The sequence below is a fragment of the Oncorhynchus masou genome, chromosome 33 (assembly GCF_036934945.1).
Source record: "Oncorhynchus masou masou isolate Uvic2021 chromosome 33, UVic_Omas_1.1, whole genome shotgun sequence".
Classification (NCBI taxonomy): domain Eukaryota; kingdom Metazoa; phylum Chordata; class Actinopteri; order Salmoniformes; family Salmonidae; genus Oncorhynchus; species Oncorhynchus masou.
Genome location: NC_088244.1, coordinates 36816818 through 36834171, shown reverse-complemented (window position 1 = coordinate 36834171; position 17354 = coordinate 36816818). Strand labels below are relative to the sequence as shown.

Sequence of the window (17354 nt, the reverse complement as noted above, 5' to 3'; positions counted from 1 at the left end):
TAGAAATAATCAATCAATCACTCATTCCCTCACTATCACTTGGTAAATAAACTCACCACAGATGCCAAATTCATAGGAATGTTTTGAACACACACTGGGGTGAGGCTGTGAAGGTCTGAGAGAGCGGGAGACAGAAAGAGAGAGAGGGAGTGTGAGCTTATTTTTTCTACTGCACCCAATTAAATCAATCACTCACTCAGGACAGCGACTCCAAAGTCTGCTTGCATTGACTGTGTGTCAGGTGAACTGTAGGTCTACATGGCAGGTGGTGTGGAACATAGAAATATAATGAAGTAGAGCATAGAACGAACACTGGTCCTCCCATCACAGAGCATTGACTTGAAAAGAATGACCATTCTGGTCCTATGTCTATGGCGTGTGAAGATATTGAAGTGATGTGGACAGTGGAGTAGGCCTAGATAAAAGCAGAACCTGCAAGAGGACAGGGATCAAAACACAGGCTTTGCTTGCCACAGTATAGAAAGCAACACTAGCTTCGTAGCCTATGGTGTGGTCTCTTACATCCATCACCTTCCTGTGTTTGACGAGCCAAAGAAAGGCCCACAGAGGGATACTTCTTATTTGAAAAGTTGAAGTAGTGACTTTTAAAGAGTTCTAAACCATTTTCTTATAAGCCGTCTTCCAGATGTACTCAACACAACAACACCAGACAGTCATGGTCACACTGCAGATGAAGAGAAACCTTTCATTTGGCTTTGGCTGTACATTTACATTTTAGCAGACACTTTCACAGAACAACTTAAGAGTTAGTGCATTCATCTTAAGATAGCTAGGTGGGACAACCAAATTTCACAGTCATAGTAAGTACATTTCTCCTCAATAAAATAGCTCAGCGAAGTCAGTAAGAGGGAGAAAAGTAAAACGCGAGTGTTAGTTCACTTGTACTTAGTGGGGCAAAAAAGTATTTAGTCAGCCACCACTTAAAAAGATGAGAGAGGCCTGTAATTTTCATCATAGGTACACTTCAACTATGACAGATAAAATGAGGAAAAAAAATCCAGAAAATCACATTGTAGGATTTTTAATGAATTTATTTGCAAATTATGGTGGAAAATAAGTATTTGGTCACCTACAAACAAGCAAGATTTCTGGCTCTCACAGACCTGTAACAACTTCTTTAAGAGGCTCCTCTGTCCTCCACTAATTTCCTGTATTAATGGCACCTGTTTGAACTTGGTATCAGTATAAAAGACCTGTCCACAACCTCAAACAGTCACACTCCAAACTCCACTATGGCCAAGACCAAAGAGTTGTCAAAGGACACCAGAAACAAAATTGTAGACCTGCACAAGGCTGGGAAGACTGCAATAGGTAAGCAGCTTGGTTTGAAGAAATCAACTGTGGGAGCAATTATTAGGAAATGGAAGACATACAAGACCACTGATAATCTCCCTCGATCTGGGGCTCCACGCAAGATCTCATCCTGTGGGGTCAAAATGATCACAAGAACGGTGAGCAAAAATCCCAGAACCACACGGGGGGATCTAGTGAATGACCTGCAGAGAGCTGGGACCAAAGTAACAAAGTCTACCATCAGCAAGGGCATTGAAGATGAAACGTGGCTGGGTCTTTCAGCATGACAATGATCCCAAACACAACGGCCGGGCAACAAGGGAGTGGCTTCGTAAGAAGCATTTCAAGGTCCTGGAATGGCCTAGCCAGTCTCCAGATCTCAACCCCATAGAAAATCTTTGGAGGGAGTTGAAAGTCCGTGTTGCCCAGCAACAGCCCCAAAACATCACTGCTCTAGAGGAGATCTGCATGGAGGAATGGGCCAAAATACCAGCAAGTGTGTGAGAAAACCTTGTGAAGACTTACAGAAAACGTTTGACCTCTGTCATTGCCAACAAAGGGTATATAACAAAGTATTGAGATAAACTTTTGTTATTGACCAAATACTTATTTTCCACCATAATTTGCAAATAAATTCATTAAAAATCCTACAATGTGATTTTCTGGATTTTTTTCTTCTCATTTTGTCATAGTCATAGTTGAAGTGTACCTATGATGAAAATTACAGGCCTCTCATCTTTTTAAGTGGGAGAACTTGCACAATTGGTGGCTGACTAAATACTTTTTTGCCCCACTGTACATGATACAACTTTTTTTGGGGGGGGGGGGGTGCTGTGTCATCGACTCCCATCCCTTTCATGCAGACTCCTGCATGGTTTCCACTTTCCACCTTTAATCTCTTCCTTCTACTTCTGAGTGGAAGTTGAGCCGAGTAATTTTCTTTCAAAAGAAAAGAAGCAGCTGTTACCTAAAAGGTGTTTAGAAAGTCATTATTCCGCGTTGTGACATAAGTCTCACATATGTGAGACAGTGTAAAAAAAATATAATAAATAAATAAATAAATCCTCCCTTAGCAAAAATCTCCCAGTTGGGGCCAGGAATGACCTTGATATAATTTTTCAACTGCGCGCCACACACACACACACCTACTCCCCACATGATGTGATATTAAGACCATAATTGCCTGCAGCAGAAGCTTCTTGCTGCCCCCCCACCCCCACACACACACTGATAATCTCTGGTTAGTTAGCTCCAGGGAGGGGGTGGGGGGCGAGAAAAAGAGAAGAGAGAATGTTAGCTACCTCCAATGAAAGAGAGGAGCTTCTAATAGTTTTGTGGTGATAGCTGGGAAACAAATGAACGCAGACCGTTTTATTTCCTCTGTAGAAAAACAGAGCAATGAGACGTCCCTGCTGTTGTTTATCTGGTCACCAGCGTACCAGCATCAAGTCACATTATGCTGGCTTGCAAAGTGATGTCGAATTCCTATTGGAATCCAGCACCAAGTGGGGATTCAGTGCATTTGGAAAGGAGTCTGACACCTAGACTTTTTCAACATTTTTTTATGTTACAACCTTATTCTAAAATGGATTAAATAAATAATAAATACTCAGCAATCTACATAAAATATACCATAATGACAGTGAAAAGTTATTTATTTTTGCAAATGTATTACAAATAAAAACCTAAAATACCTTATTTGCAATAGTATTCAGATCCTTTGCTATGAGACTCGAAATTGAGCTCAGGCACACACCTGTCTATTTAAGGTGCCACACTTGTCAGAGCACAAACCAAGCCATGAGTTCGAAGGAATCATCCGTAGAGCTCAGAGACAGGATTGCGTCGAGACACAGATCTGGGATAGGGTACCAAAAATGTTGTGCAACATTGAAGGTCCCCAAGAACAGATGCCTCCATCAATCTTAAATGGATAAAGTTTAGAACCACCAAGACTCTCCCTAGAGCTGGCCACCTGGCCAAAATGAGCAATCAGGGGAGAAGGGACTTGACCAAGAACCCGATGGTCACTCTGACAGAGCTCCAGAGTTCCTCTGTGGAGAAGGTTGTCTTTCTGGAAGTTTTTCCCATCTCTGCAGCACTCCACCAAATCAGGCCTTTATGGTAGAGACGGAAGCCACTCCTTAGTAAAAGGCAATTGACAGCCCGCTTGGAGTTTGCCAAAAGGCACCTAAAGACTCTCAGACCATGAGAAACAATATTCTCTGGTCTGATGAAACCAAGATTGAACTCTTTGGCCCGAATGCCAAGCGTCTGGAGGAAACCTGGCACAATCCCTACAGTGAAGTCTTGTGGTGGCAGCATCACGCATTGGGGATGTTTTTCAGAGGCAGGCACTGGGAAACTAGTCAGGATCGAGGCAAGATGAATGGAGCAGAGTACAGTGAGATCCTTGATGAAAACCTGTTCCAGAGTGCTCAGGACCTCAGACTGGGGCAAAGGTTAAACTTCCAACAGGACAACGACCCTAACCACACAGCCAAGACAACGCAGGAGTGGAGGCTTTGGAACAAGTCACTGAATGCGGCGAAGCTGCCCATACAACCTAACAGAGGAAGAACGGGAGAAACTCCCCAAATACAAGTGTGCCAAGCGTGAGGCGTCATACCCAAGAACATGCAATGCTGTAACCGCTGGCAAAAGTGCTTCAACGAAGTTCTGAGTAAAGGGTCTGAATACTTATGTAAATGTGATATCTAAGTTTTATTTTTTTTAAATAAATGAGCAAAAATGTATTCAAAAAACTGTTTTTGCGTTGTCATTATGGGGTATTGTGTGTAGATTAATGAGGGGGGGAAACGATGTAATACATTTTAGAATAAGGCTGTAATGTAATAAAAGGAAGAGAAAGTCAAGGGATCCAAAGACTTCCCAAAGGCACTCTATATTTCCGTTGACCCCCTGCAGTACCTCTGTGGACTCCTGCTTGAATACCCCTGGCCAATATGAATTCTAGCTACTTTTGAACCACACGTTGTGCCCTAGAAACTACTATGTAAACACTGTAAATACATTGGTTTATTATAAAAGTGAGACATTTTGATACAAATACCGGTCATTGAAATTAAGAAATCATTTGTGGAATATTTGGTTTCTACATTGTGTAAAAGCACTATTTTCCTATTGGGATGCAATACACTGAAAACACTGTTTCTTTAAAAACGTCAGGTTTGTGTTGATGATCTACAAGAGATGTATCATTCATTCATTGCTATGATCATTGATCTCCTGAAGAAGGTATTCCTTTTCCTTTATTTCTGTGCCCCCCTGTGATCTGCAGGTATCATAAGATATAAATGTTGCTCCGGTAATATGGGTCAGATCTTTTGACCTGGAAGTAAGCCGGTTTTGCTGTAGTACTCATTTGTTTCTCTAGGGTAGCAGGAAACAAGGGTAGAGCAAAGCCTTAACATTACAAAAAATATTGTCTGGGAGATTTTGCTCCCAAAATAGCAAAATCCTAGTCGCACAGCAAAATATTTTGTCGTACTTTAGAGCTCCGATGGCACATATTTCTACCCAATATTTTGGAAATCAGGTACAATCATCACTGCGCTTTGAAATGTAGGTGGAGGAAATGTACCTGTGTGAATTTTTGGCCTACTAGTAACACACCAAATACGACAAGACAAAGACCATGCTGGTCTCCTAGTCAGAGTTCCTCTGTCCAGTATCTGTGTTCTTTTGCTCATCTTAATCATTTCTTTTAATTGGCCAGTCTGTGATATGGATTTTTCTTTAGAACTCTGCCGAGAAGGCCAGCATTCCGGAGTCGGCTCTTCACTGTTGACGTTGAGACTGGTGTTTTGTGGGTACTATTTAATGAAGCTGCCAGTTGAGGACTTGTGAGGCGTCTGCTTCTCAAACTAGATACTCTAATGTACTTGTCTTCTTGCTCAGTTGTGCACTGGGGCCTCCCACTCATCTTTATATTCTTGTTAGTGCCAGTTTAAGCTGATCTGTGAAGGGAGTAGTATACAGCGTTGTACCAGATCTTCAGTTTCTTGGCAATTTCTCTCAAGGAATAGCCTTCATTTCTCAGAACAAGAATAGACTAACAAGTTTCAGAAGAAAGTCCTTTGTTTCTGGCCATTTTGAGCCTGTAATCAAACCCACAAATGCTGATGCTCCAGATACTGAACAAGTCTAACGGCCAGTTTTATTGCTTCTTTAAATCAGAACAACAGTTTTCAGCTGTGCTATCATAATTGCAAATGGGTTTTCTAATGATCAATTCGCCTTTTAAAATGATAAACTTGGATTAGCTAACACAATGTGTCATTGGAACACAGGAGTGATGGTTGCTGATAATGGGCCTCTGTACACCTATGTATATATTCCATAAAAATGTAATAAAAATCAGCCATTTCCAGCAATAGTTATTTACAACATTAACAATGTCTACACTGTATTTCTGATCAATTGGATGGTATTTTAAAAGTGGACAAAAAAATAGCTTTTCTTTCAAAAACAATGAAAGAAAAGTCGCTCGAGGGTCTGCGTAAGTACATCCATGCCCACCCGTGCAGTCATAGCCGGCCCTAGCCTTCTGAGGGTCCTAAGTTAAATTTGGTTCGGGCCCCCCCACGCAAGTTTGCTGCAAATCTAAAAAAAAAAAAATTTTTTTCTTCCATAGGGTGGAGATAAATGTTTGCGGTTTGTCATGTAATATCTGAGTGAGTGACTTGGTTAGCACCCACTCAGTTATTCAACCATAATTCCTACAAGTTTCGATATCTGGACAAAAGGATGACCGATTAGGATTTTTCGACGCTGATTAAATCGGCCAATCTCTATTTATTTATTTGTAATAATGACAATTACAACAATACTGAATGAACACTTATTTTAACTTATTATAACATCAATAAAATAAGTTTAGCCTCGAATAAATAATGAAACATGTTCAATTTGGTTTAAATAATGCAAAAACAAAGTGTTGGAGAAGTAAAAGTGCAATATGTGCCATGTAAAAAAAAGTTCCTTGCTCAGAACATGAGAACATATGAAAGCTGGTGGTTCCTTTTAACATGACACTTCTATATTCCAAGGTAAGATGTTTTAGGTTGTAGTTATTATAGGAATTATAGGACTATTTCTCTCTATACAATTTGTATTTCATATACCTTTGACTATTGGATGTTCTTATAGGCACTATAGTATTGCCAGTGTAACAGTATATCTTCCATCCCTCTCCTCGCCGCTACCTGGGCTGGAACCAGGTACACATCGACAAAAGCCACACTCGAAGCAGCGTTACCCATGCAGAGCAAAGGGAACAACTATTCCAAGTCTCAGAGTGAGTGACGCTTGAAACGCTATTTGTGCGCACCCCACTAACTAGCTAGCCATTTCACAACTGTTACACCAGCCATTAGGCTGATAGGCTTGAAGTCATAAACAGCGCTGTGCTTGTGAAGAGCTGCTGGCATAACGCACGAAAGTGCTATTTGAATGAATGCTTACGAGCCTGCTGCAGCCTACCGTCGCTCAGTCAGACTGCTCTATCAAATTATAGACTTAATTATAACATAACACACAGCAATACGAGCCTTTAGTCATTAATATGGTCGAATCCGGGAACTATCATCATCTTGAAAACAAGACGTTTATTCTTTCAGTGAAATACGGAACCGTTCGGTATATTATCTAACGGAAGGCATCCCTAAGTCTAAATATTCTTGTTACATTTTCACAATTACGTAAAATTCTGGCAAATTAGTTTGCAATGAGCCAGGCTGCCCAAACTGTTGCATATACCTGACTCTGCGTGCAAGAGAAGTGACACAATTTCACCTGGTTAATATTGCCTGCTAATATTGCCTGGGGCGGCAGGGTAGCCTAGTGGTTAGAGTGTTGGACTAGTAACCGAAAGGTTGCAAGTTCATATCCCGAGCTGACAAGGTACAAATCTGTCGTTCTGCCCCTGAACAGGCAGTTAACCCACTGTTCCTAGGCTGTCATTGAAAATAAGAATTTGTTCTTAACTGACTTGCCTAGTTAAATAAAGGTACAATTAAAATAAAAACTTTCTTTTAGCTAAATATGCAGGTTTTAAAATATTTACTTCTGTGTATTGATTTTAAGAAAGGCATTGGTGTTTATGGTTAGGTACAGTCGTCCAACGATTGTGCTTTTTTCTCAAATGCGCTTTTGTTAAATCATCCCCCAGGGTTGCATCGATTATATGCAACGCAGGACACGCTAGACAAACTAGCAATATCATCAACCATGTGTAGTTATAACTAGTGATTATGATTGAATTATTGTTTTTTATAAGATAAGTTTAATGCTAGCTAGCAACTTACCTTGGCTTACTGCATTCGCGTGACAGGCAGTCTCCTCGTGGAGTGCAATGAGAGGCAGGTGGTTATAGTGTTGGACTAGTTATCTAAGGTTGCAAGATTGAATCACCCGAGCTGACAAGGTGAAAATCTATCGTTCTGCCCCTGAACGAGGCAGTTTTCCCACCGTTCCTAGGCCGTCATTGAAAATAAGAATGTGTTCTTAACTGACTTGCCTAGTTAAAAAGGTATAAAAAATCAAATTTAAAAAATCTGCAAAATCGGCACTCAAAAATAACGATTTCCGATTGTTATGAAAACTTGAAATTGGCCCTTCCGATTATTCGGTCGACCTCTAATTTGGATGCCAGACTAACTTAACAATGACATGGGCTAATTGAGTGACTGTCATGAGAAAAACTACTGATGCAGAAACACATTTTTAAAAATGCACCAGCGAGACCATGCTGGTCAGCCCAGCACAGACCAGCTTAAAATTCATGGTGGTCTATGCTGTTTTTTTCCAAAAGGGCTAAAGAGAATAAATGGAACATACAAGAGAAGAAACATCTCTATTGTCTGTGGTTGCACCCCAAATGGCACTATATTCCCTACATAGTGCATTACTTTTGATTAGAACCCTGATGACCATCAAAAGTAGTGCACTATATAGGAAAAAGTGTGCAGAACAGCTCAACTAACTAATAACTTGGCTAAACTATGATGAACCAGAACCAATATTTTGAATAGCATCAAGAGTCTCACAGTCTTACTTTCAACTGTAGCTGGCTATTTAAATCAACAAAATTATTAATATGTCTCACTGTCGTTCGTGTGAGATATCTCTCGCCATCTAGGATATTTTTCAGAAATGATGCAGACTTAAGCGGCAATTTTCAGTGAGACGTCTAGTTAAAGAAGCAGGTTGGCCCGGCCTCGCCTAAACCCCCCACATACAGTATTCATCAGAGCTTCCTTTCAATCTCACAAACACACACTTTCTCACGCTGTTCTGTTCCCATCGTGGAGACAGTCAGAGGACACTCCGGTCGGTGCCACTGCCTGCAGTGTCTGCCTGCCTAGTGGTTCTCAACAGGGGAATTACACAGTTTATGGGAAACTGATGAACTTCAGCAGATCAAACAGTATCATGATGGGATGCATGACAACTGTTCCTCCAAGGAAGGAACCAGGCAACCTTAGAAGGGTGTTAGCTCCTCTAGCAAATGGAAATAGCATGACTGGTGGTTCAGATAGAACTCAATGGAGAAGTGCATGTGTTGGCTGGAGACCAGCACAGATGATAGAATATATTCTATGTGCTGCTCAAGTTTAGGTGGGGGAACCTGGAAGGGCCAAGAAGACATGATTTTATCTTTCTTAGATTAATTGACACACTAAGAAGAATAACTTGGGATTTAATACTAGTCAGCTCAATTAAAACTTCAGATGTGTGTGGGTGGGTGTTTTTTTGGTTTTACTATCCTTGTGGGGACCAGAAGTCCTCACAAGTTTAGTAAAGCAAAGAACATTCTGACAAGGAGACATTTCACAAGTCCACACAAGGAGACATTATGTTTTAGGCTTAGGGGTCAGGTTTAGGGTTATGGTTACAATTAGGGTTAAGGTTAGAGAAAATAGGATTTTGAATGGGAATCAATTGTTTGGTCCCCACAAGGATAGTAAAACAAATGCGGATGGCAGAAAGCCTAACAGTTAAGATGGTTCAAATCCCAGAGCTGGCAAGGTGGGAAGAAAAGCTGCCATTCTGCCCTCGAGCAAGGCAGCTAACCCACGACAACAACAACTGCTCCCTGGGTGCCGATGACGTCCGATTAAGGCAGCCCCCGGCACCGCTCTGATTCAGAGGATTTTGGTTAAATGCGGAAGACACATTTCAGTTGAATGCATTCAGTTGTGCAATTGACTAGGTATCCCCTTTTCCCCCAATGCAGCCCACGGGCGGTAAGTGTAAAAGTGTCTAGCCAGAACATTATGGGGATGGGGGGTACAAACTCAATATATTTTGAAATTAATAAAACCAAATCGAAAACTATGTAGAAATGAACCTACATTCATATAGTTACTTGACTGTGTCCAGCTCGCTGATAATCACCAAAATGAAAGCTAGAGTCAGGGAGCATAGAAAATGGTGTTATGTTGGTGACAACAGCAAAACAGTGGCAGTCATGCAGGTGTATGTGCATGCGTGCATGTAAGCGAGGTGTGTGTGTGTGTGTGTGTGTGTGTGTGTGTGTGTGTGTGCGCTCAGTCATTCCAGCAGCAGACTGAGGTGCTGCCCAGCCCTCTGCAGCACTATGCTGGGGGGGGGCTTGGTGGGGACAGCCGCTGCTGTGGCAACAGGGAGAGAGGGATTTGGCTGCTTGCATTTGTATCAAGCAGCACGTACACAGCACAGCCAGCCAAATGCCTCCTCACAAGACCAAACATACAGGAGCAAGAGCATGGGGGCGGACAATGCAACTTATAACATTACCTAAGTCTTATTTCAATTGGGAGTTTTGGTCTATTAGTCAAAACTGATTTATATGGATTACACAATACGTGTTCTGTCTGTTTTGTGTACCTTCCATTAAAAACCATGACAAAAGGTGTTCAATAAATCAGAAATTATGTAAAATTATGACATTAAGGGAATTGAGCAATCCTCTATTGCCCCAAGAATAACAGACAGACAGACCAGTCAAAAATGTAGACACACCTACTCATTCAAGGGTTTTTCTTTATTTTTGACCATTTTCTACATTGTAGAATAATAGTGAAGACATCAAAACTATGAAATAACCTGATTGTTCAGATTAGAGCTGTCCGCCTTGCCAGGAAGAGTCTTGGTGGTTCCAAACTTCTTCCATTTAAGAATGACGGAGGCCTCTGCTCTTGGGGACCGACAATCCAGCAAAACATTTTTGGTACCCTATCCCAGATTGGTGTCTCGACACAATCCCGTCTCGGAGCTCTACGGACAATTCCTTCGACCTCAAAGTAGAAAATAGTAAAAATTATTTTAAAATCCCTTGAATGAGTAGGTGTGTCCAAACTTTTGACTGGTACAAACAAACAAAACACACACTAGAGGTCGACCGATTAATCGGAATGGCCGATTAATTAGGGCCGATTTCAAGTTTTCATAACAATCGGAAATCTGTATTTTTTTGTACCCCGATTTTGCCGATTCTATATATATATTTTTTTTACAACTTTATTTAACGAGGCAAGTCAGTTAAGAACACATTCTTATTTTCAATGATGGCCTAGGAACGGTGCGTTAACTGCCTTTTTCAGGGGCAGAACAACAGATTTTTACCTTGTCAGCTCGATCCAATCTTGCAACATTACGGTTAACTAGTCCAATGCTCTAACCACCTGCGTCAAGAGGAGCCTGCCTGTTACGCGAATGCAGTAAGAAGCCAAGGTAAGTTACTAGCTAGCATTAAACTTATCTTATAAAAAACAATCAATCATAATCACTAGTTATAACTACACATGGTTGATGATATTACTAGTTTATCTAGCGTGTCCTGCGTTGCATATAAATCGATGCAGTGCGCATTTGCGAAAAAGGACTGTCGTTGCTCCAACATGGACCTAACCATAAACATCAATGCCTTTCTTAAAATCAATACAAATAACTAAATATTTTAAAACCTGCATATTTAGCTAAAATAAAGGTTAGCAAGCAATATTAACCCGTTGAAATTGTGTCACTTCTCTTGCATTCATTACACGCAGTCAGGGTATATGCAACAGTTTGGGCCGCCTGGGAACTAATTTGCCAGAATTTTACGTAACTATGACATAACATTGAAGGTTGTGCAATGTAACAGTAAAATTTTGACTTAGGTATGCCATCCGTTATAAAAAATACAGAACGGTTACGTATTTCACTGAAAGAATAAACCTTTTGTTTTCAAAATTATAGTTTCTGGATTCATATTACTGTGTGTTATTATGTTATAATTAAGTCTGTGATTTGATAGAGCAGTCTGACTGAGTGATGGTAGGCACCAGCAGGCTCATAAGCATTCATTCAAACAGCATTTTCGTGCATTTTGCCAGCAGCTCTTCACAATGCATCAAGCATTGCACTGTTTATGACTTCAAGCCTATCAACTCCCGAGATTAGGCTGGTGTAACCGATGTGAAATGGCTAGCTAGTTAACGGGATGCGCGCTAATAGCGTTTCAAACATCACTCGTTCTGAGACTTGGAGTAGTTGTTCCCCTTGCTCTGCATGGGTAACACTGCTTCGAGGGTGGCTGTTGTCGATGTGTTCCTGGTTCGAGCCCAGGTAGCGGCGAGGAGAGGGATGGAAGATATACTCTTACACTGGCAATACTATAGTGCATATAAGAATATCCAATAGTCAAAGTTATATGAAATACAAATTGTATAGAGAGAAATAATCCTATAATTACTATAATAACTACAACCTAAAACCTTTTACCTGGGAATATTGAAGACTCATGTTAAAAGGAACCACCAGCTTTCATATGTTCTCATGTTCTGAGCAACGACCTTAAACGTTAGCTTTCTTACATGGCACATATTGCACTTTTACTTTCTTCTCCAACACTTTGTTTTTGCATTATTTAAACTAAATTGAACATGTTTCATTATTTATTTGAGGCTAAATTGATTTTATTGATGTATTATATTAAGTTAAAATAAGTGTTCATTCAGTATTGTTGTAATTGTCATTATTACAAATAAATAAATAAATAAATAAATAAAACTGGCCGATTAATCGGTATCGGCATTGAAAAATCATAATCGGTCAACCTCTAATACATACGTAGGTAGGTATGTACACACACACACACAAAGTCGGAAGTTTACATACACTTAGGTTTGAGTCATTAAAACTCATTTTTCAACCTCTCCAGAAATTTCTTGATAAACAAACTATATTTTTGGCAAGTCCGTTAGGACATCTACTTTGTGCATGACACAAGTAATTCTTCCAACAATTGTTTACAGACAGATTATTTCACTATCACAATTCCAGTGGGTCAGAAATTTACATACACTAAGTTGACTGTGCCTTTAAACAGCTTGGAAAATTCCAAAAAATTAGGTCATGGATTTAGAAGTCTCTGATAGGCTAATTGATATAATTTGAGTCAATTGGAGGTGTACCTGTGAATGCATTTCAAGGCCTACCTTCAAACTCAGTGCCTCAGTTTCCCATGACATCATGGGAAAATCAAAAGAAATCAGTCAAAACTTCTGGGGAAAAAATGTAGACATCCAAGTCTGGTTCATCCTTTGGATCAATTTCCAAACGCCTGAAGGTACCACATGCATCTGTACAAACAATAGTACGCAGCCGTCATACAACTCAGGAAGGAGACACGTTCTGTCTCCTAGAGATTAACGTACTTTGGTGCGAAAATTGCAAATCAATCCCAGAACAACAGCAAAGGACCTTGTCAAGATGCTGGAGGAAACAGGTACAAAAGTATCTATATCCACAGTAAAACGAGTCCTATATCGACATAACCTGAAAGGCCGCTCAGCAAGGAAGAAGCCACTGCTCCAAAACCGCCATAAAAAGGCCAAACTAAATGTTGCAACTGCACATGGGGACAAAGATCCTACTTTTTGTAGAAATGTCCTCTGGTCTGATGAAACAAAAATAGCTCTGTTTGGTCATAATTTCCATCGTTATGTTTGGAGGATAAAGGGGAGGCTTGCAAGCCAAAGAACACCACCCCAACCGTGAAGCACGGCGGTGGCAGCATCATGTTGTGGGGGTGCTTTGCTGCAGGAGGGACTGGTGCACTTCACAAACTAGATGGCATCATGAGGTAGGAAAATTATGTGGACATATTGAAGCAACATCAGTCAAGAAGTTAAAGCTTAGTCGCAAAAGGGTCTTCCAAATAGACAATGACCCCAAACATACTTCCAAAGTTGTGGCAAAATGGCTTAAGGACAACAAAGTCAAGGTATTGGAGTGGCCATCACAGAGCAGAACTGAAAAAGCGCGCGGGCCAAAATTCACCCAACTTATTGTGGGAAGCTTGTGGAAGGCTACCCAATTTAAAAGCAATGCTACCAAATACTAATTGAGTGTATGTAAACTTCTGACCCACTAGGATTGTGATGAAAGAAATAAAAGCTGAAATAAATCATTCTCTCTACTATTATTCTGACATTTCACATTCTTAAAATAAAGTGGTGATCCTAACTGTCCTAAAACAGGGGATTTTTACTAGGATTAAATGTCAGGAATTGTGAAAAACTGAGTTTAAATGTATTTTGCTAAGGTGTATGTAATCTTCCGACACACACACACACCCTGCACCCGGAAAAGAAGTTGGGGAGAATGGGACCCCCCTATAATATAAGTATGATAACTTTTCTATTACATTGATTCTATGAGTTTGACTCAGTTTATCTCAAGAACATAAACTATAACAGCAATGTACATTTGAAAATGGAGGACCTAGCCTATGTTATTATAGAGATGAAAACTTGTGGTGGATGGGTTTAGGGTTTTGCTTGACAGGCCTGATGCTGACAGTTGGTAAACAGCTGGGATCTGATACCCACTTATCTAAACAGGAGCGCCCATCCCGCCAACTGCAATGTAAACAGTGTTCAAAGACAAGAACTCCATGGAAGGCAAGTCAGTGCCATCACCATTGTACTACTCTGCATTCTGTGGCTTTGCACTTCTCAATTCAAGCCCCATAAAAATCACATCATTGGGAAATTGAAAAAATATGGAACAACCCAGAATCTGCCTAGAGGTGATCGTCCGACCAAACTGAGCAATCGGGCAAGAAAGACCGTGGTTAGGGAGGTGATCGAAAACCCACTGACCACTCTGACAGAACTACAGAGTTCCTTGGCTGAGATGGGAGAACCTGCCAGAAGGACAAAGGTCTCTACAGAACTTCACCAATCTGGGCTTTATGGGAGAGTGGCCAGACAGAGGCCACTCCTGAGAAAGAGGCACGACACCACGCCTGGAGTTTGCAAAAAGGCATGTGAAAGACTGAGATCATAAGCCAAAAGATTGTGGTCTGATCAGACAAAAATGTAACTCTTCAGGCCTAAATGCAAAGAGCACTGTCCGGAGAAAACCAGGCATAGCTCATCATCAATTAACACTGTGCCTACCGTGAAGCATGGTTGTGGCAGCAACTTTTCAGCAGCAGGGAATGAGAGACTGGTAAGGATAGAGGGAACAACGAATTGTGCCACATACAGGCAAGTCCTTGATGAGAACCTGCTTCAGAGTGCAAACAACCTTAGACTAGGGTGAAGATTTACGTTCCAACAGGACAATGACCCCAAGCATACAGCCAAAGCAATGCTGGAAATGGCTTCAGAACAAGAATGTTAAAGTCGTTGAGCGGCCCAGCCAAAGCCCAGAGTTGAATCCCATTGAAAATCTGTGGAATGACTTGAAGATTGATGCTCACTGCTGCTCCCCATCTAACTTAGCAAAGCTTGAGAAAATTCCCAAATCCAGAAGTGCAAAGCTGATACAGACATACCCTAGACAACTCAAAGCTGATACAGACATACCCTAGACACCTCAAAGCTGTAATCACCACCAAAGGTGCTTCTACAAAGTATTGACTCAGGGGTGTAAATACTTACGTAAATTACATATCTGTACATCATTTTTAAAACATTTGCAAAAATGTCTAAAAACATGTTTTCACTTTTTCATGATGGGGTATTGTGTGTAGAGAAAAAAGTGTTTTAATCCATTTTGAATTCAGCATGTAACAACAAAATATGGAATAAGTCAAGGAGTATGAATACATTTTTAAGGCATCATAATTCTTTGTCCCTTTTCCACCATCTGTTAGGACGGTTATCATTCAGAATCAGAACAGTTTTTATAGTTTTGAATAACAACACATAGAAGTATTCCATTCTGTGGGAAAGTTTACAAATGGTGATAATGACAAAGTAAACAATGCCAGGAAAGAATACGGTACAATAACGTAGGCCTAAGTGGTATAAATTGATAAGACTCCCACCCGCGATACAAACTGTAGAGCTATGTCATCGGAAACTTTCACTGGAAAGCTCCGTTGCATAGCTACAGTACATACGAAAGAGGGATAATATTTGCATTGCTTCTAATTACTATACATCAGATTAATACTCTCAATCAACGGAGGGACTAACATGACATGTGGGGGAGGGAAAAACCCACACACGCACACACACCTGACGCACGCACACACACTGTTTAGAAAACTATGAGACTAGCCAGGTGTTTTTTACGGAACAATTGTTAACACATCATGAGAGAGAGGTTTGCTTCTCACCAAAAGAGATACAAATTTTGAAGCATTGGTTTTCATTTGCTGAATGTTGAAACTAAAAACCCACAGAGATCCACCCAGGGCTATTAAAGTGCAACTATCGCCCTGATATTCCAAGTAGGTTATTTATAGAGCCAGGCAATCTCTGTCAAGTGCAGCTCAAAGTATTTGAAATTAAACAAATATTAGTTGAACCCGGGTCTGTTCAGATTCAGAAACAACTGTTGTACTAGTCTTCGTGTGAAGAGGATGGTTGTAATGTCATGTTAAAAGACCTAAGAGACCGGTCTCAGATCTCCACCCGAAAAGACCTTGAGCTTGTCAAAACTCGCCCTTATCTGTTTCCAGCATCAACAGAACCACCATCAACACCCTCTCCTCATGTTGATGAGGGCTACTTTACTCACTTGCTCCTAAAGTAAGACACAAAAAAAGGAACTAAACAAAATGGTCGCCTGCAGGACACACACAAACACAGCTGAACACCCCAGCTGTGAAAACCTCCGACCACATGAGACGGAGTAAAAGATTCCTTGGAGTCCCGCTACTCCCCTCATTGAATTTTTACAACCTGGTGAGCTGCCAGGCCTTGGCTCGTACCATCCCGTTCCGTGCCACTGCCAAGCACTAGTCCAGGAAAGCAGAGCTCAGAAATAGTTTGTCTTAACCCGCAGACCCTCTTTTATGACCTCAGTCTACCCTTAACACTTACAGATGATGGTCTCTCTCAGTCGTCTCAACTGGAGGTGTCACGACCTGTGGATAAACAAATCTGTCACGTCAACCCGTGTGCGCGCGCGCCCGCATGCCTCTGGTATCAACATATATAACCTGGATTCTTTGAATCTCTCCGTATTAGAGATGAAGGGGGGTCTGACCTACGTACCCACAACACAAACATAATCCAGGATGTTACCGTTTTTCTTAACTTTCCTAAACACTGCTGGGAAACTAACAGAAACAGCAGCCAAATCCATCCTGACACCCACTACTGGCTGTCGCAATCAACGGCACCTTGGCACACAAATGCACAAATGCAAGTGGGAAGGTGCCAGCTAACAACATCACTAATTGACACAGTTTTACTGTTTGCCAATGTCTTGTGGAGTTAAGAAGCTAGGGCAGGGAGTGGGAGTCATAATTGGGGCAAAACCTCTCTTCAAATCCCCATTCCTGCAACCACTTCCAGTAACAGCCACCAGATACCTACATGTCTAAAACAATTGTCAATCGTCTGGAAAAAAGGCTTGTTGGCCAAAACTTGTCCATTGTGCCTGCTGATAATAAAACTATATAAAACCTAATACTTAATTTGCGAGTGCTGTTTGTCTTTTTCATACATGTCAGTCATCTGTTGGCCATGCATGTTCATCCAAAACTGGCCATTCAGTAGCTTGTGACCTTGTGGCCTGTTGGTTGT

The 17354-nt window shown here is 41.0% G+C and overlaps 1 protein-coding gene across 5 annotated transcripts in view; it reads right to left on the bottom strand.

Moving 5' to 3' along the window:
- Positions 1 to 17354, bottom strand: part of spryd3 (SPRY domain containing 3) — an 84770-nt gene that overhangs the window by 34401 nt on the left and 33015 nt on the right. The window lies entirely within an intron of this gene.